Source organism: Dermochelys coriacea, chromosome 3, assembly GCF_009764565.3.
Source record: "Dermochelys coriacea isolate rDerCor1 chromosome 3, rDerCor1.pri.v4, whole genome shotgun sequence".
Classification (NCBI taxonomy): Eukaryota; Metazoa; Chordata; order Testudines; family Dermochelyidae; genus Dermochelys; species Dermochelys coriacea.
The window spans coordinates 10,578,361-10,597,208 of record NC_050070.1 but is presented as its reverse complement, the minus strand read 5'-3'; the positions used below and the strand labels follow the sequence as shown (position 1 = coordinate 10,597,208).

The 18,848-nt window shown below is 44.1% G+C and overlaps 1 long non-coding RNA gene across 1 annotated transcript; it reads right to left on the bottom strand.

The window, feature by feature from the left end:
- Positions 1–2,606: 2,606 nt before the first annotated feature.
- On the bottom strand, positions 2,607–18,195 carry LOC122459179. Its single transcript, XR_006279690.1, has 3 exons — positions 18,145–18,195; positions 4,325–4,496; positions 2,607–3,712 (listed from the first exon to the last, which is right to left on the bottom strand). It is a non-coding gene; the product is annotated as an uncharacterized LOC122459179 (long non-coding RNA).
- Positions 18,196–18,848: the final 653 nt, after the last annotated feature.

Sequence of the window (18,848 nt, the reverse complement as noted above, 5' to 3'; positions counted from 1 at the left end):
AGCTACCACCCATTACCTCACACATTTTGGTTTGATCAAAACTTTTCTATCCATCATACTGTTATCTTCACCTCTCTTTAAGAGAGGTCAGCTTGTTCCTGTTATTTTTGTGGAACGTGTTGGTATCGAGGTCTTCTGGTACCACCCTTCTGGAATGTGTTGGAGGGCATGTCCTGTGGCTAGCACTTCTTAGGAATGTGTGTGTTTTTGTAATACCAGCCCTGTTCTTGCCATGTTCTGTGAACTTCCATGCAGGCAGAGCTTTACTTCTGCTCACGGCCTGTCTCTTGCTAACTTTGCTTTATATTAGCAAGGCTTGACCACTCCTTTAGTTCAGGCCTCAGGCCTCAAACCAGGCCTCTGATATGTCTAGGCTCTCTTCTACTATATTTCCCCACTTTTTGTCTTTTTATGGGGAGGCTGTTTACCCATTTTCCCAGACAAGCATAGTGCATGGACTGAAGATGACATAGTGGGCTAAACACTGTTATGTAGTCACTTAGCTTTTCCATCCATACATTCATGCTCCATCTGTTCCATAGTCTGCACATTCCCTCATATGACTGATGTACAGATTTTATTTTCCAATTAATATTAGTCCCTTATGGTGGACCTGGAAATGTTAGGCCCAGGACTTCAATTGAGGAATGAAGTTTTATGATTGAGCCTTAGAGGCACTCCCAAATAATTAATATATATTAATAATATGGATATGGTGTATATATATATATATCAGGGGTGAAAGTAAGTCTAGGGACTTACTGGTACAGGGCTGGGCTGGGGCCAGCTCTGGCCCCCGGAAGGGGTGGGGCCTCGGGCGAAAGGGGCAGGGCTGGGGGAGGTCAGAGCCAGCCCCGGCCTACCCTGTACCAGCAAGTGCCTCCTTCCCCCTCCCCAGGGTAACAGCAGCAGCTGGGGGCTCTGCCAGCGGTTTAAAGGGCCCTGGGCGGCAGCGGTGGCCGGAGCCCTGGGCCCTTTAAATCGTCCCCGGAGCCCCACCACCGCTTGCCCAGGGCTCCGGGGACGGGGCTCCGGCCGCCACTACCGCCCCGGGCCCTTTAAATCATCCCCGGAGCCTGACGGAGCCCTGGGGAAGTGGCGGCGGGGTTCTGGGGACGATTTAAAGGGCCCAGGGCTCGGCCGCCACTTCCGCCCTGGGCCCTTTAAATCACCACCCCAGGCCCGCCACCGCTACCCCAAGGCTCTGGAAGCAGGGCTCTGGCAGCAATTTAAAGGGCCGGGGGCTCCAGCTGCTGCTGGGAGCCACAGGCCCTTTAAATTGCACCTGGGGAAGCCAATCCAACCCAGTACGGCGCACTGACTCTTGCCCGTACGCCCTGCTGGGGTGTCCCGGCTTACTTTCATCTCTGAAAGATAGATAGATAGATAGATAAAATGTATGTGTACATATGACACTACCTTATATTTAAGCATAACAATCCTTTTATAATCTGGTTGTGTAGTCTGGCCCCTCACTTTGGTGACACATATAGCAACACACTCCCATTAAGCACAGTTACCATCTGTATCATCAGTAGGCTGAGTTCCTTAAAACACTGGGATAGGTACTATCACAGTGTGTTCCACAGTGCCATGTCCATGAGAAGTAAAACATAAAATTGGAGTAGTGACATTACAAATGAGGATTTATACACAAGTTTTATGTAATCAGTTACTATACAGTACTGTCCATCCATGTTATAGGTTACCCTTACTGTTGATTGTCACCCTCTGGTAAACTTTGCTGGGAAGGAAACAGGTACGGCTAGCTCCTCTGTTCTATTGGTTGCATTGCTCTGTGATACACCAATAGTTGACATAGATCCAGTTGTCTTTTGTAGATGCGGTCTTCCAGATAACCTACTGAATGTACAGTAACCAATGTATCAACTGTTGCTCTGTCAGGATTTAATACTGGTACCCAGACACTGAACAAGATTGTTTTGAATAACATGTGCCCCACTTAGGATGCAGTGTCACTGACCCAAATTATGACTCATACTAACAGGGAATTTGTTTACTCAATTTGTAGTTACTCAGGTGTACCTTTATGGTATACTCAGTTAGGATTCCAGACCATAGGGATTGCTACCCAGAAAGGTAGATATGGAAATATTCATTCACATCTTCATTTTTACCAATGTAAATCCAGAGTGTGGAGGTATAGGGTGGGATGGAGGGGAGTTACTGAGACAAAGGCAGAGACAGCCAGCTTGAGTCTTGGTGGTTCCTACCTACTCCCTGGCCTAATCCCAGGCATTGCCATGGCCACTCAACCCCTCCAACTCCAGCCATGGCACCCAACCTTCTGCATGTGTGAGTTTATATGGGGGCAGAGTTTATATGGGGGCAGATGTGTGAGTTTATATGGGGGCAGAGCCTACACAGGATTTCCATTGTGGGGGATTTAGCTCCCCTGCCATCCCCCATGGTACTGCCACCCCTTGTTGAAAAGAATCTTTAATGGTCCACAGCTGGGCACATAATTACCGGTACCAGTGAAGATTTGATTGCAATATGTTTAATGCACAGTAATTTATTTGAGTAAGAATCACACAAGCAGTGAAAGTTACATAAAACACATCTTCTTAATAAGCCTCAATTCCCCAAGCATAAATCCTCAGTAACTATGTTAGCTTTACACAGTATCCTGATTGGCAAACAAAGCAGGTATAGCCACCAATTCTAGATGGGGACTTCTTTTCTTCCCCCTCTCAGGTATTTGCTCTGTCAAATGTCCCCTGAAGCAGGGTCTAGGTTACCCTGAGGCCCTCTGGTTCAAAAGTCCCACAATAGTCCCTCATAGCAGGGTCTCGGTTACCCTGACGCCTTCTGTCTCACAGCATCACAGACCTCTTCAGATGTTAATTGGGGAACTAACTTAACCTATTTACTTGCTTAGCATTTATACCTTTGGTTCTCAAAGGAGTCCCATGTCCCAGAAATATGCCCTTTGGTCATATCATTACTGGTTTTCTCAAATTAATATTTTAGAAGGGACTGCAAAATGGGCACAGACCAAAGATCAATCAACATTTACACACTCATCAATCATCCACTTGAGCTCTTAGCGTGATGCCATCCAAAAAGGGCCATTTTGACCCTTTGTCCGCCTGTACTAACTGCAATGATCGCACGTTTTTACCTCTTCTTTACTTTGGTGAGCTGGTCTCCCAAGGCTGATATATTTCAAAGTTTGATGTTGAAACATACACTCAAATCTAGCCTTTATTAACCATTCAAGTACTATTTCAGCACTTTCAATACACTTGCACACTATCTATATAATGCTAAGAGAACCCTCAGAATCTTCTAGCAAATTCAAACATGCCAAGCCAAAGTCATTCTTACCACACTTATTCATATCAGCCACAATAATTCATAATAATTCAGCACCGTCCCAACACACCTCTGACACCCATAAAACCAGGCATAGTCATCAGTGTAACAGGCAGAAACCAATTAAAGGCAGATCCTTGGGTGCCAGTCAGCAGCTGGAAGCAACCCAGCTGGAGCATCACCAGCTGTGGAGAATGCATGGTATGTTGAAAATTTTATTACAGTTGTAAGCTGTCAAAATACTCCTGGTCATGCCTGCAGGCTAGGGAAGCTGGTGAGCAGCGCTTAGCAGCCAGTCAGCAGCCAGCCAGCCTAGAGTAAGGTGGGGTGAGTTGTGCCTCTTGTTACATTGTTACCATTGCCATCTTTAAATCTATAAAAGACGCATACAGTTAAAGCATACCTTTAACCACAGTCTATTTGTAAACCAAATAGGAGAAAATAAAGCAATTATCAATTGTGACCTTCCTGCAAGAGTACTGCTGTTTTTATCTAACTCCTCTGTGTGTATGGCGAGAACATAACATGGAAACAAGAGGAATGAGATGGCGAGTTAGGCTGACGTGCCTGCTCCTTGTGTCCCCACTGGGCAGGTAAGCAATCCAGCGCCCCCTGTTCTGTCTCTTTGGTGAAGGTGGCAGGACAGGAGACCAGCACCCTCCATCCACAGAGAGACAGTTGAAACAGAGCACAATGACTGTGCAATGAGAGGTACAACTCACTGCCCAGTCACAGCTCCTCACTGCCCTGTTGATGTCCTCCTCCCCATGGATTCTTATTCTTGGTCCGCTCCCCTCACCTTTTTGTGTTTGGTGCATTGAAATGGGAGGTGGGAAAGGAAGGAGATGACTGGGAGGGAGATTCCCAAGGGTGTTATCAGGCTTTGTGGTGGGTTGTATTTTGCTCTAAGCGCAGGTTAGAATAAATCCTCCAGGGAACATTGAGATGTCAAACTCCTCTATAGAACCCCTAGGAACTTGCTTACATTTTCCTGGCCGCCAGTTAGTTCCAATTAGTCCTTGTTCTCTCCTTCCTGAGAGAATGAGACCAATCCTAAGAGGCGCTTAGCACCTGAGACTGCCATTGGCATCCACATGTTTGCTGCAACAACATTTTATGTCTCTGCTTTAGATGGTTGTTGTTGAGGCTGCTGCTTGCTATGGGGAGAAAAGAAAGGGAAAAATCATGAATTTCTCCCATCACTAACTATAAAATTCCTCAGTTTAGATGTACAGAAAAACAACAACAACAACAACAACAACAACAACAAAAACAGACCAATACATTCCTGGCACACAGTATTTTCCATATTATTCATTTTAGTTCTCATTTTAAAAAGTATTTTAACCAATGGGTTTTGATAAATGAAATTAGAAAAATTCCATAAATACACACTGTAAAATACTGATAAATACTATTCAAAAGAAATACACAAACACACACACCCATCTGCCAATTGCTGTTTAGATAGAGGTGTGTTCTAGAATTCCTCTCTACACTAGGACCCTCATGTAAAGTCAGTGGGCCTCTTTCCATTGACTGCAAAGAGCTTTTGAATAGGCCAGGCCTGCTAGGTGTAAATATTTATATTGTAACTTCCTCAAGGCCGGGACTTGTCAATTGTATTTCCCTGAAATTCTCCAGGAATTATTATGGTGCTGTACAAATAATCATTATTATTAACAAATGGCAGCACAAACTTAATAAATGTGACATGTTTCAAAACAAGTTTCAACAGATCCTCATTTCACAACCGCTGGCAGCCCATAAATAGAGACTCTCCATCTCCTGTCTATCTTGCAATCTCTTCTCTCCAGCAACGTTGAGTTCCTAGTAAAACTTCAGCCATGAAGATACTTTATGTTCCCTTTGCTCTCTTCTTCCTGGTGTTATAAATCACTCCAGGAGAGATTTTAATGAAATGAAGGGAGAATACAGAAGGATATTTGTGAATCTGCCGAAAACTTTGTATGATAATTTTTTTCCTACTTTTTTTTCTGAAGAGCTGTAGTGCTTTCCTGGTTTGCAGCAGATGCTTAACTTTGGTTGGAGAATAGTCCTAGGGTGAGAAAGGTGCCTTTAAAGTGCCTTTGAAAATCCACTCAGATTTGGCTGAACTATGAGCTGTAATAATATCCCCAACATTCGACCTAGTGGACCTACATGAATCAAAATTTGCTACTGCTCTAGTCAATATTTTTATTAAGGATCTGAAAGACAATATAAAATCATCACGGATAAAGTTTGCAGGTAACAAAAAGTAAGGGACAGGTAACGGATACGGAGTGATTTGGATCACTTGGTAAGCTGGGTGCAAACAAACAATATGTTTTCATAAAGATAAATGTATGGATATGGGCACAAATAACATCGGCCACACTTACAGGATGAGGGATCCTATCCTTGGAAGCAGTAACTCTCAAAAAAAGTGCATATTTTGGGTGAATAAACAGCTGAATGCGAGCTTCCAGTGCAATGCTGTGCCCAAAGGCTTTAATGCAATCCTTGGATGCATAAAGAGGGGAATCTCAAGTTGGAGTAGAGAGGTTTTTTTACCTCTGTATTTGGCACCTCTAGGTGTGACGTCTTCTGGAATACAGTATATAGTTCTAGTGTCCACAACTCAAGAAGGATGTTGCTCTATTGGAGAGCGTTCAAGAACACCCACAAGAATGATTAAAGGATTAGAAAACATTCCTTACAGTGATATTCTCAAGGAGCTCAATCTATTTAACTTAACAAATAAAAGGTTAAGGGGTGACTTAATCTTAACTTATAAAAACATAGGTGAGGAACAAATATTTAACAATCAGCTCTTCAATCTAGTAGAGAAAGGTATTACTTGATCCAATGGCTGGAAATTGAAGCTAATCAAATTGAAACTGGATATAAGGTATAAACTTTTAACAGAGACAGTAATTAACCAATGGAACAATTTACCATGGATTGTGGTGGATCATTCATCAGTGCGAACTTTGAAATCAAGATAGAATGTGTTTTCTAAAAGCTAGAATCTAAGAATTATTTTGGGGAAGTTCTATGGTCTGCGCTATGCAGGAGTTCAAGTTAGATGATAACAGTGGCTCCTTCTTGCCCTGGAATCTGTGAATTTCTCAGGACTGTGCATGCTGTGAGTCTGTCAGCACTGAGCATGCATTCTTTGGTGTGCTTCCGTGAGCCAAAGAAAACTGCCACACACTCTCAAAGAAACTGTGGAACCACCTGATCAACATCCTCTACAGCAAACAGGGAAAGATTAAGAATGAGCTCTCAAAACTGGATACTCTCATAAAGAACCAACCTTCCACACAAACTTCCTCGTGGCTGGACTTTACAAAAACTAGACAAGCCATTTACAAAACACACTTTGCTTCTCTACAAAAGAAAAAGGACACTAAGCTATCTAAACTACTATATGCCACAAGGGGCCACAACAATGGTTCCCGTAACCCACCCAGCAATATTGTTAATCTATCTCTTAGCCCAGCAGAAGAATCTGTCCTATCTCGGGGCCTCTCCTTTTGCCCCTCCACCCCCACAAACATGATACAGTTCTGTGGTGACCTAGAATCCTATTTATGACGTCTCAGACTCAAGGAATATTTCCAAAACACCTCTGACCAACATATTAACCCACAGAGACCTTCCTGCCAACACTACAAAAAGAAGGATTCTGGGTGGACTCCTCCTGAAGGTCGAAACAGCAGCCTGGATTTCTACATAGACTGCTTCCGCCGACGTGCACGAGCTGAAATTGTGGAAAAGCAGCATCGCTTACCCCATAACCTCAGCCATGCAGAACACAGTGCCATCTACAGCCTCAGAAACAACTCTGACATCATAATCAAAAAGGCTGACAAAGGAGGTGCTGTCGTCATCATGAATAGGTCGGAGTATGAACAAGAGGCTACTAGGCAGCTCTCCAACACCACTTTCTACAAGCCATTACCCTCTGATCCCACTGAGAGTTACCAAAAGAAACTACAGCATTTGCTCAAGAAACTCCCTGAAAAAGCACAAGAACAAATCCGCACAGACACACCCCTGGAGCCCCGACCTGGGGTATTCTATCTGCTACCCAAGATCCATAAACCTGGAAATCCTGGACGCCCCATCATCTCAGGTATTGGCACCCTGACAGCAGGATTTTCTGGCTATGTAGACTCTCTCCTCAGGCCCTTCGTTACCAGCACTCCCAGCTATCTTCGAGACACCACTGACTTCCTGAGGAAACTACAGTCCATTGGTGATCTTCCTAAAAACACCATCCTAGCCACTATGGATGTAGAAGCCCTCTACACCAACATTCCACACAAAGATGGACTACAAGCCGTCAGGAACAGTATCCCCGATACTGTCACGGCTAACCTGGTGGCAGAACTTTGTGACTTTGTCCTGACCCATAACTATTTCACATTTGGTGACAATGTATACCTTCAAATCAGCGGCACTGCGATAGGTACCCGCATGGCCCCACAGTATGCCAACATTTTTATGGCTGACTTAGAACAACGCTTCCTCAGCTCTCGTCCCCTAATGCCCCTACTCTACTTGCGCTACATTGATGACATCTTCATCATCTGGACCCATGGAAAAGAAGCTCTTGAGGAATTCCACCATGATTTCAACAATTTCCATCCCACCATCAACCTCAGCCTGGACCAGTCCTCACAAGAGATCCACTTCCTGGACACTACGGTGCAAATAAGCGATGGTCACATAAACACCACCCTATATCGGAAACCTACTGACCGCTATTCCTACCTACATGCCTCTAGCTTTCATCCAGATCATACCACTCGATCCATTGTCTACAGCCAAGCGCTACGATATAACCGCATTTGCTCCAACCCCTCAGACAGAGACAAACACCTACAAGATCTCTATCATGCATTCCTACAACTACAATACCCACCTGCTGAAGTTAAGAAACAGATTGACAGAGCCAGAAGAGTACCCAGAAGTCACCTACTACAGGACAGGCCCAACAAAGAAAACAACAGAACGCCACTAGCCATCACCTTCAGCCCCCAACTAAAACCTCTCCAACGCATCATCAAGGATCTACAACCTATCCTGAAGGACGACCCATCACTCTCACAGATCTTGGGAGACAGACCAGTCCTTGCTTACAGACAGCCCTCCAATCTGAAGCAAATACTCACCAGCAACCACACACCACACAACAGAACCACTAACCCAGGAACCTATCCTTGCAACAAAGCCCGTTGCCAACTCTGTCCACATATCTATTCAGGGGATACCATCATAGGGCCTAATCACATCAGCCACACTATCAGAGGCTCGTTCACCTGCTCATCTACCAATGTGATATATGCCATCATGTGCCAGTAATGCCCCTCTGCCATGTACATTGGCCAAACTGGACAGTCTCTACGTAAAAGAATGAATGGACACAAATCAGACGTCAAGAATTATAACATTCAAAAACCAGTTGGAGAACACTTCAATCTCTCTGGTCACTCGATCACAGACCTAAGAGTGGCTATCCTTCAACAAAAAAGCTTCAAAAACAGACTCCAATGAGAGACTGCTGAATTGGAATTAATTTGCAAACTGAATACAATTAACTTAGGCTTGAATAGAGACTGGGAATGGATGAGTCATTACACAAAGTAAAACTATTGCTGCTTTCCCTGGCCTAGTGGTTTGGAGAGTGGCCTGAGGTGTTGGAGGCTTGGGTTCAATTCCCACCTCTTCCTTAGCAAGAAGATATTTGAGCAGGCATCCTGCTGCCCCATATTTCCCCATGGTATTTCTCCCTCCCACCCCACCCCCCACTGTTCCTCTGATATTCTTGTTAACTGCTGGAATTAGCCTACCTTGCTTGTCACCATGAAAGGTTTTCCTCCTTCCCCCCCCCCCCGCTGCTGGTGATGGCTTATCTTAAGTGATCACTCTCCTTACAGTTTGTATGATAAACCCATTGTTTCATGTTCTCTCTGTGTGTGTGTATATAAATCTCTCCTCTGTTTTTTCCACCAAATGCATCCGATGAAGTGAGCTGTAGCTCACGAAAGCTTATGCTCTAATAAATTTGTTAGTCTCTAAGGTGCCACAAGTACTCCTTTTCTTTTTGCGAATACAGACTAACACGGCTGCTACTCTGAAACCTGACCATCTGTATGGGACACACACAAGGTGTATCCTCTTCCTTTGCCCTAATCCAATGAAAATACACTTTGGTCTATGGGATTGTGAACTGCGCTGGGAACCAGGAGGCCATGAATTGGAATCCAGAGTCTTCTACTGATTAGGGTAAAATATTTAGGGCTTTTCTATACTTTATTATTAAGTGTTGTCTCATGCTCCAATAAGAGAATGGATAGTCTGGGAATAGAAACTAGATTTTTGGTATGACAGAGCATTTTTCCAATGTGTGTTTGCCTTCGTTACTAGAAATGCCATAGTGTGGCATTGGAACAGTTTCTGCAGAAATGGCAATGCTCCTGTAATATTGCTATTTAGCATTATTATTAATAATAAGTATTATTATTTATTATTACACTGTTAGCACCTAGGAGCCCCAGTCATGGATTGGAACCCCATTGTGTCAGTTTCTGTTCTATTGTACAGCAAAGACATGCTCCCTGCTCCAAAGTATTTATTATCCAAGTATAAGACAAGAGAGAAAACACAGCCAGATAGGTGGAGCACAAGGAAGCAATGAGACAATACTGTTTAGGTCTTGCGCTGATATCTGTGAGTAGTGGATACTTTAAGGAAAGCACGCCTAAAATCTAATTTTAAATACTGTAATCTAAATATCTTAAAGGACATTTGGACAACATTCTCAAAAAGGACTGGACTGTCTGGCATGTCTAAACCTGACAATTGGTAATTGAGAAAGTATTCCCAAGTGACAGGTTTCAGAGTAGCAGCCGTGTTAGTCTGTATTTGCAAAAAGAAAAGGAGTACTTGTGGCACCTTAGAGACTAACAAATTTATTTATTCCCAAGTGATGAGTCTTCACAAGAATGGTTGTTCAGAGTCGTACAGACAACCAGGCATCCAGAGTGAAAGGAATTTGTTCAAACCCTTCTGTTTCTAAAAATTCCAGACACACAACTCAGTGCTGAGCTAGTTCAACCCTGCTCAGCCAACCTGCATTTATGATATTGACTGGTCCATCACTGTTAAGATTCAGACAGAATCCAAACCACTGCAGCAGTCACTAAGGGAAGTGACCTGTTTTCCATCCTGTACAGGTGTGGGGCTGTGAAGGACAACCATGTTCAGTGCTAGGGTTCTGAAACATGTTGCTACGGAGCCAGCACATCTACTGAATTAACTCACTCTCTTCAGTTCTTAGGGACAGCCAGTGAATGGTTACAGAACTACAACTATTTACTTATTATCAAAGATTTAGTGAAAGGGTGCACAGGAAGACAACTGGGCAGACCTGGCCTGCTGACAGTTAACGGGAAACTCAGTTAATGAGAAACACCCATCATTCGGCAATTACAACTCTTGCACACCCTGCCGTGAGAATGAAAATCAAGACTCTTTTTCTCTATGCAGGATACATCCAGCATCCTCCCACTAACCACGGAGAATGTATTCATGCTGGGGGATTGTGCTTCTGTACCAGATGTCCCTCCTGTTATAGACGGATTGGATGGTACCGTTCCGGGATTCCTTGCTGTAAATGGAGGATAGGTTCAGGATCCCCCAAGGCAGACATTATTGTGTAATCAGAATATTTGTGTCTCTAATTTCTATAGCAGCTGTTTAATGACCTTGGAGGCTCAGAACACATGGCATAGCCCTGTAATGTGGAATAGAGGAAAAATTTTGTGCTGCCCTGTTTCTGGACTATCTGTGGCTTACCTGTTAGAAAAATGGCTCTCAACCTTTCCAGACTAGTGTACCCCTTTCAGGAGTCTGATTTGTCTTGTGTACCCCAAGTTTCACTTCACTTAAAATTACTTGCTTACAAAATCAGACATAAAAAATATGAAAGCATCACAGCCCACTATTACTGAAAAATTGCTTCCTTTCTCAATTTTACCATACAATTATAAAATAAATTGATTGGAATATGCATATATATATATATTTATATAGTGATGGGGCAAGGTCAGATGGCTATAGAAAAGTAGTCTTATTGGGATCCGGGAAGTGGGCTGGCAAAGCCCATCCACTGTTAAAGGATCCCCCCCAGCCTAAAAGGGGGATCCACAGGACCTAGATACCCAAAAAATTCCGGGGGACAACTAATGAAATAACAGGGACAGGAGTGTTGTCAAAGGATCAAACAAAGGGAACCGGACGGGGACACCGAGCAGAGAACCCCGGACAGCGCCCACTGCTCCTCAAAGGCGTCAAGGGAGTCAGAGGATGCCGCCCAGAGAAACTCTGCCCGGATACGTGAACGGACCGAGGATCGGAAATAGGCCCCGCAGTCACAGGGGACTCCATCGGCCAACCTCCTCACTCTGGTTTTATAGATGGTCATTTTAGCTAGGGCCAGGAGGAGGTTGACCAGGATATAGAAAAGTAGTGGGAGATAGATGTATGAGCTCCAGGCTAAACAAATCCCTGGTACCAGGTTAAGTGAAATGGAAGCTGCTCCAGGTCAATTAAGACACCTGGGGCCAATTAAGAACTTTCCAGAAGGCAGGGAGAAGGCTAGGTTGATTGGGACACCTAAAGCCAATCAGGGACTGGCTGAAACTAGTTAGAAGCCTCCCAGTTTGTCAGGTGGGTGAGCATGTCAGGAGCTGTGGGAAGAAGTTGTGCTGCTGGAGAGGCTGAGTAGTACACACCATATCAGGCACAAGGAAGGAGGCCCTGACGTAAGGGTGAAGTGGAGCTTGAGGAAGTGGGGACTGCTGTGGGGGAAGTAGTCAGGTAATTGTACATGTCATGTTTCTAAAAGGTCAGCTACCATAGCTGATACTATTAGGGTCCCTGGGCTGGAGCCTGGAGTAGAGGGTGGGCCTGGGCTCCTCGCCCCCCCCCCCCGCCACCTTTGCCCCCTGATTAATCACTGAGACTGGGAGACAACAGAGACTGTGCAAGGAAGGATAATTTCTCCTCACCTGCCTCGCTGACTTATGATGAAAATGGCTCAGTAGACTGTGACCCTTGTCTCTAAATAGAGAAGGGTTACGTGGAGAGTCACAGTGACCTCTGAGGCTAGTGAAATCTGCCAGGAAACGTGGGACCCACATAGGCAAGGACAGAGCTTTGTCACAATATATATATTATATATATATAATATATATATATATATTGTACTTGATTTCACTGTGATACTTGAGCCTACTTTTCACTTGTGAGTCTTGTCTGAAGCCAGAGCCCCAGGTGACATTGCTCAAGCATGTAACTTAGTTTTGTGGGGCCCCCTGTGGCATGCGGCCCCAGGCAATTGCCCTGCTTGCTACCCCTTATGCCGGTTCTGCACTTGTGATCCTCCCCCCAAACAAATCCCATGACACCCCCAGGGTTGTGAAAACTGATCTAGATGAGTGAGTACCCCTGGAAGACTTCTGGTGCCCCCAGGAGTACGTGTACCCCAGCTTGAGAACCACTATGTTAGAATAACCTTACAATTGCTTTACCCACTCTGCCTAGGAGCAGCCCAGAATCTCCACAGTGCTCAGGGCTACAGAGATTGCTTCTCAGAGACCCAATAACACCCAGCACCAACCCAGGACAGTGATTGCAAGGGGAGCAATGTAGGGGCAAATATGTGAGCCATGTATTGCAGTAACTCTCCCACAACCCCTTTTAAAGCCCCTCTCTGTTAACAGCTTGGCACCATACAGACAGGGTCTGTGGCCAAACTCACCCCATGTCTACATTGTTGTTTTATTTTAGAATATGGAAAACAACAGAGAAGGACAAAAGTAAAGTCCCCAGAGAGAGCATAGGGGATGTGTCTCCTTTGAATCATTGAGCAGCATCAATGAGAACAAAATGTCTACTCTTTACAACTTTAATGCTTAGTTTGCCAAAAAGAAATGTGTACAATTTTGAGCTATGTTACAGGGTGTGTAAGGCTGTGTAGGTATGTATATAGGTTCTGTCATATCCCAGTATAAAATGGAATCTATCAGAAAAAACTAGAACAATAAGCGACATGTTGGCTTCTGATTGAAGCTTATACTTTTAAACCTTTCATGATTTTTATAGGTCACCTTCCCAGTCACTAATGGAAGGATTCTATTTTCAATAACTAGCTAAGGCCAGATTCAACAATTGAATTTCCTTGGTAGCACTCACCATAATGACAGCTGCCAATCCTGATTCAATTTTAACCCCTTCGTCTCACATGCTAGTCCATTTCTGGGGATGTATCACTGAGTGATTACCTGTCCTGTCCATTCCCTCTGAATCACCTGGAATTGGCCACTGTCGGAAGACAGGATATTGGGCTACATGGACCATTGGTCTGACCCACTATGGCTGTTCTTATGTTCTTATTTCTGGATATGAAAGGCCTGCTGTCCTCAGACTGAAGGCACTTGGTAGGACCTGTTGTGAGGCTCTCGGACAAGAAAGAAAGCAGGGAAGAGCAGGAGGGCTGATCTTTACAATAAGAAATAGCTTAACAATGAAGCCTGCAAAAGAAAACAGGGAGAAGCTCAGAGAAGAGCTGAATAGAGGAGAATTTGTGAGTCCTACATAAAAACAGCTGAAGGAAAGAAATGTTCACTCAACCTCTGAGGAAGCATGCCTAGACCAGAGAGTTTTGTTTTATCATTTTGAGTTTTATTTGTCTCAGGTGGGGGAGGTTTTGTTCAGCAGGGGCTAGACCACCCACTCAATAGGGGGAACTGAGGCACAGACCAAGTCTGATGATGAGAAGGTAAGCTGCACCCACACAGTATGGATATAACCATGATTTTCCCATAGTTAAAAATTATTGTCAAATAAGTCTGTTCAAAAATGGAATAACAATAAAACACGGTTTTTGGTCTGATCCTCACTACAGAGTCCATCCAGAGTGATCCAGTGTGAAAAATTGGAAATGAAGAAAATTATGAATGTGACAATTACAGATCCAGCAGCTGCAGTGAAACATTCTCAGAGCTGTGCTACAAAACCTCTGGGTCCAGATCCTGCAAACATGAGGAGCCGTGCTGAACACAAAGTTGATCCTGTGTGTGTTTGTGGAATGGGGGCGCTTTTGAGCACACCTGTGTTGGCTGCCATGGCTTCTTGGTCAGCACTCTGTGATTTAAACTAGAGCCCTCCAATTCTTGCAACAGAATTTCAAATATCAAGAATTTTTTAAAGTTTGATGAATATTTCAGAGACATTTTTATATGACATTTCCAGCAGCTTTCATATTTAAATTTCCTGGAGTTCTTTTTTATTAACGACACATCTGGCTTTATTTTTTTTTCTTTTTGTGGTTGTTACTTTAACCATGTGAATGTTAATACGAAGGACTTTTGAAAGAAAATGAGAATCTGCCTCCTTTACTGGAGAGTTGGGGTAAAGGGAGGAGAGAGCCATGTTCAGAAGTCAGGTGTATTTACCAGGTAAGCCTGGCAGGCATCCAGTTCACATGTTTAGCTATATCTGACTATCTTCTGTGACAGGGTGGGGCCAGATGGCTACAGGAGAGTGATAGAAGGCAGATATATTAGCCCCAGAATAAGCAGGTCCCTTTTCCCTGGGTAAGGTAACTGATAGTTCCAGAACAATCAGGCACTTCCTGGCACCAGTTAAGGCAGGCAGGCTAATAAGGACACCTGGAGCCAATTAGGAAGCTGCTAGAATCTATTAAGACAGGCAAGCTAATCAGGGCACCTGCTTTAAAAAGGACCTCACTTCAGTCAATGAGGGGTGCGCAAGTTGCTGAGAGTGAGAGGGCATACTGCTAGAGGATTGAGGAGTATAAACACTATCTGGCATCAGGAGGAAGGTCCTGTAGTGAGGATACAGAAGGTGATGGGAGGAGGCCACAGGGAAGTAGCCACGGGAGTTGTAGCTCTCACACAGCTGTTACAAGAAACACTGTCGACAGCTGTGACCCACAGGGCCCTGGGCTGGAACCTGGAGTTGAGGGTGGGCCCAGATTCCCCCCAACTCCCTAATGGATACACGAGGAGTTGTCCTGGACTGTGGTTCCCACCAGAGGGGAAGGTCCCTGTCCTGTCCCCTGACCCACTAGGGACTTGGTCCTGCTTTGAGCAGGGGGTTGGACTAGATGACCTTCTGGGGTCCCTTCCAACCCTGATATTCTATGATTCTATGATTCTATGATTCTATGATCAGCAGAGACTGTGGGGATTGTTCTCCTTCCGTTTCCCCATGCTGGCCAGTGATGAAGTTAGATGAGTGAATGGCAGGTTTGAGCCACTTGTAAAAATGGCCAAACTGAGGGCTGCCATGAATCTCTGAGACGAGCAAATCCGCCAATAAGCGCAGGACCCACCAAGGCAAAGGAGGAACTTTGTCACACTTCATGAAAACTTGAAGAATGTTGCAGCAGGAAAAATGAATCCCCTGCTCTGGAGCTAGCCAGCAATATCTGCACTCACCGCATAGTGATGGGGAAATTCCTGCTCTGCTATTGATTTGAAATGCAGTGCCACATTTTCCTTGTTTCAATGCATATAAACATAGAATTTGAGAGTTTCTTCCCTTTTTTGCAGCTCAGTGAGTGAGTGATAGCAGCAGAAATGGTCAATGCAGGATCTCTGAGAATCTGGCAGATGACACCTTGCTTCTAAAATCCTTGGATCCTTTTCATTTGGGCTGTGAAAAATCTTGTGAGATGGAAAAAATCCACAAGGGAGCCCTTGTGTCACCCCTAATAGCTTGTTCTTCTCCCTTTAATGAAAGTAACTGGTTGTGTTGGTGTATTGCAAACGTGCCTGTGAGTGCTTTGATTGGTGCGTGGGGGGTGTTTTGCTATTTCCTGACTATAAAAATCCCTTTCTTCTTTTCTTTTAAATTAAATATAAATATTTATATTTATATAAATAAATATATTTAATTATGTCATTGTCATATGTTAAATCCACCAGAGCTGTCACTAGACGAGGGGACACGTATTTGTATGTCTCAGTGAGCTCACTGAGGTACATCTTTACATGTTCCTTCCTCCTTTAACAAATCCTCTTGACTGGTGGTGTTTTAAGAGGAGTTGGGTTCAGTCACAGCTTGGCTGCACAGTGTGTAAGGCCCACTTCAGTGGCCCATGGAATGTTGACTCTCTTGCTGCTTCCCTCACCTCCAAATCCTCTGCCATGAAGTCCCTTTCTCTTCTCCCTCAGCTTCCAGTCATGGCCATGTGCAGCAGGCTTCTGTGCAGGAATCAGAATGACAGCACAAATCCCAAAGACCCAGGCTTATAGAAACCTGACTGAATTTGCGCATCTGGCTGTAACTGAGGCAGTCACATGGGGTCCTCCCATGGAGAGGGAGAAACAGTGGAACTCACAGCCGCTTTGTTATTTCTGTGTAGCATCAAAATATTGTTACCTACAGCTTTTCTCCACAAACCAGCTCCTTTTCTCAGTGCCCCCTGCCCTGCTCCCAACTGTCCCTCACAACCCTTACCAGGATCTTTGCTGGAGCAGACTTGGAGGGACTTGTCTTTACTGGGAAAAAGCATAGTATCAAATAAGGGGTTGATGTTTGAACAGGGAAGGCCGTGCATACTAGTGGCTGAACAGGGACATTGGAGACCCAGATTCTATTCCTGTCTCTGGCCTGTTGGGTGACACATAGGCCTGCCCCAAGTGGGAGTTTGACCAATCATGGTAAGTTCTGGGCAGAAATTGACATGTAACAGATTGAAGCAAGAGTTGACATGTGACCCCCTCAATGAACACCTCCAACCACGCTTTACCAATCAGAGTGGGGTTCAGGCACATAGCACTACCCCAACCGTGGGTTTGACTAATCAGTTCTGGGATGGGTTGACCCATCTGGAAGAGGGTCATGTGACCTTTCCAAGAACTCCTCTTGCCACCCTATACTAATCAGAATGGCTTTCAAACCCATAGGACCACCCCAAGAATGGATTCGACCAATCATGACAAATTTTGGGGTGGAATGACTCACCAGGAAGAAGGACATGTGACCCATCTAAGATCTCCTCCCACCACCCTCCACCAGCAGGAATGGGTTTAAACCCATGGGCTCTTCTGGAAGGAAAACTGTATCAATCAGAACAGGTATTGTGCAAAATGAAATTCAATAAAGTCAAATGTAAGGTGCTACACTTAGTGAAGAAAAACCAAATGCATTGTCAAGGTTCCTTCCCCACTCTGAACTCTAGGGTACAGATGTGGGGACCTGCATGAAAACCTCCTAAGCTTATTTTTACCAGCTTAGCTTAAAACTTCCCCAAGGTACAAACTATTTTCCCTTTTTCCCTTGTACTTTATTGCTGCCACCACCAAGTGTCTAACAGATATATAACCGGGAAAGAGTCCGCTTGGAAACGTCTTTCCCCCCAAAATCCTCCCTAAACCCTACACCCCCTTTCCTGGGGAAGACTTGATAAAAATCCTCACCAATTTGCAGAGGTGAACACAGACCCAAACCCTTGGATCTTAAGAACACTGAAAAAAGCATTCAATTTCTTACAAGAAGAATTTTAATATAAGAAAGGTAAAAAGAATCACCTCTGTAAAATCAGGATGGTAAATACCTTACAGGGTAATTAGATTCAAAACATAGAGAATCCCTCTAGGCAAAACCTTAAGTTACAAAAAGACACAAAAACAGGAATCTACATTCCATTTAGCACAGCTTATTTTCTCAGCCATTTAAACAAACATAATCTAATGCATATCTAGCTAGATTACTTACTAAATTCTAAGACTCCATTCCTGTTCTGTCCCTGGCAAATGCATCACATACACAGACAGAGAGAGACCTTGTTTCTCCCTCCCTCCAGCTTTTGAAAGTATCTTGTCTCCTCATTGGTCATTTTGGTCAGGTGCCAGCGAGGTTATCCTAGCTTCTTAACTCTTCACAGGTGAAAGGGTTTTTCCTCTGGCCATATGAGCAAAGGCTGAAAGAACTGGGTATGTTTAGTCTGGAAAAGAGGAGATGAAGGGGGGACATAATAGCGGTCTTAAAATACTTGACAGGCTGCCATAAAAGAAACTGAGAAAAAAATGTTCTCTAATGCCATAGAATGCAGGATAAGAGGCAAGGGGTTCAAACTGCGAATAGCAGATTTAGATTAAATATAAAGGAAAACTCCCCAACTGTAAGAACAGTAGGACAATGGAACAAATGGCCTAGGGAAATTGTTGAATGCATGACATAGCACATTGTTTAGCATAAGTAGTTACCATATATTGTAAGGCATCTTTCAAGGTAGAGTTGCCCATTAACATCCCTGTGTTGAAATGACAAAAAGAGGGGGTTATTGGATTACAGATTGTTGTGATAAACCATAAATCCAGTGCCTCTGTTCAGTCCATGTTTCTTTTTTTAGTGTCTAGCAGAGTCATTGATTTAAGTACCCAGACTCAACTTTTCAAAATGTTTGTGCAGGTTTCCTT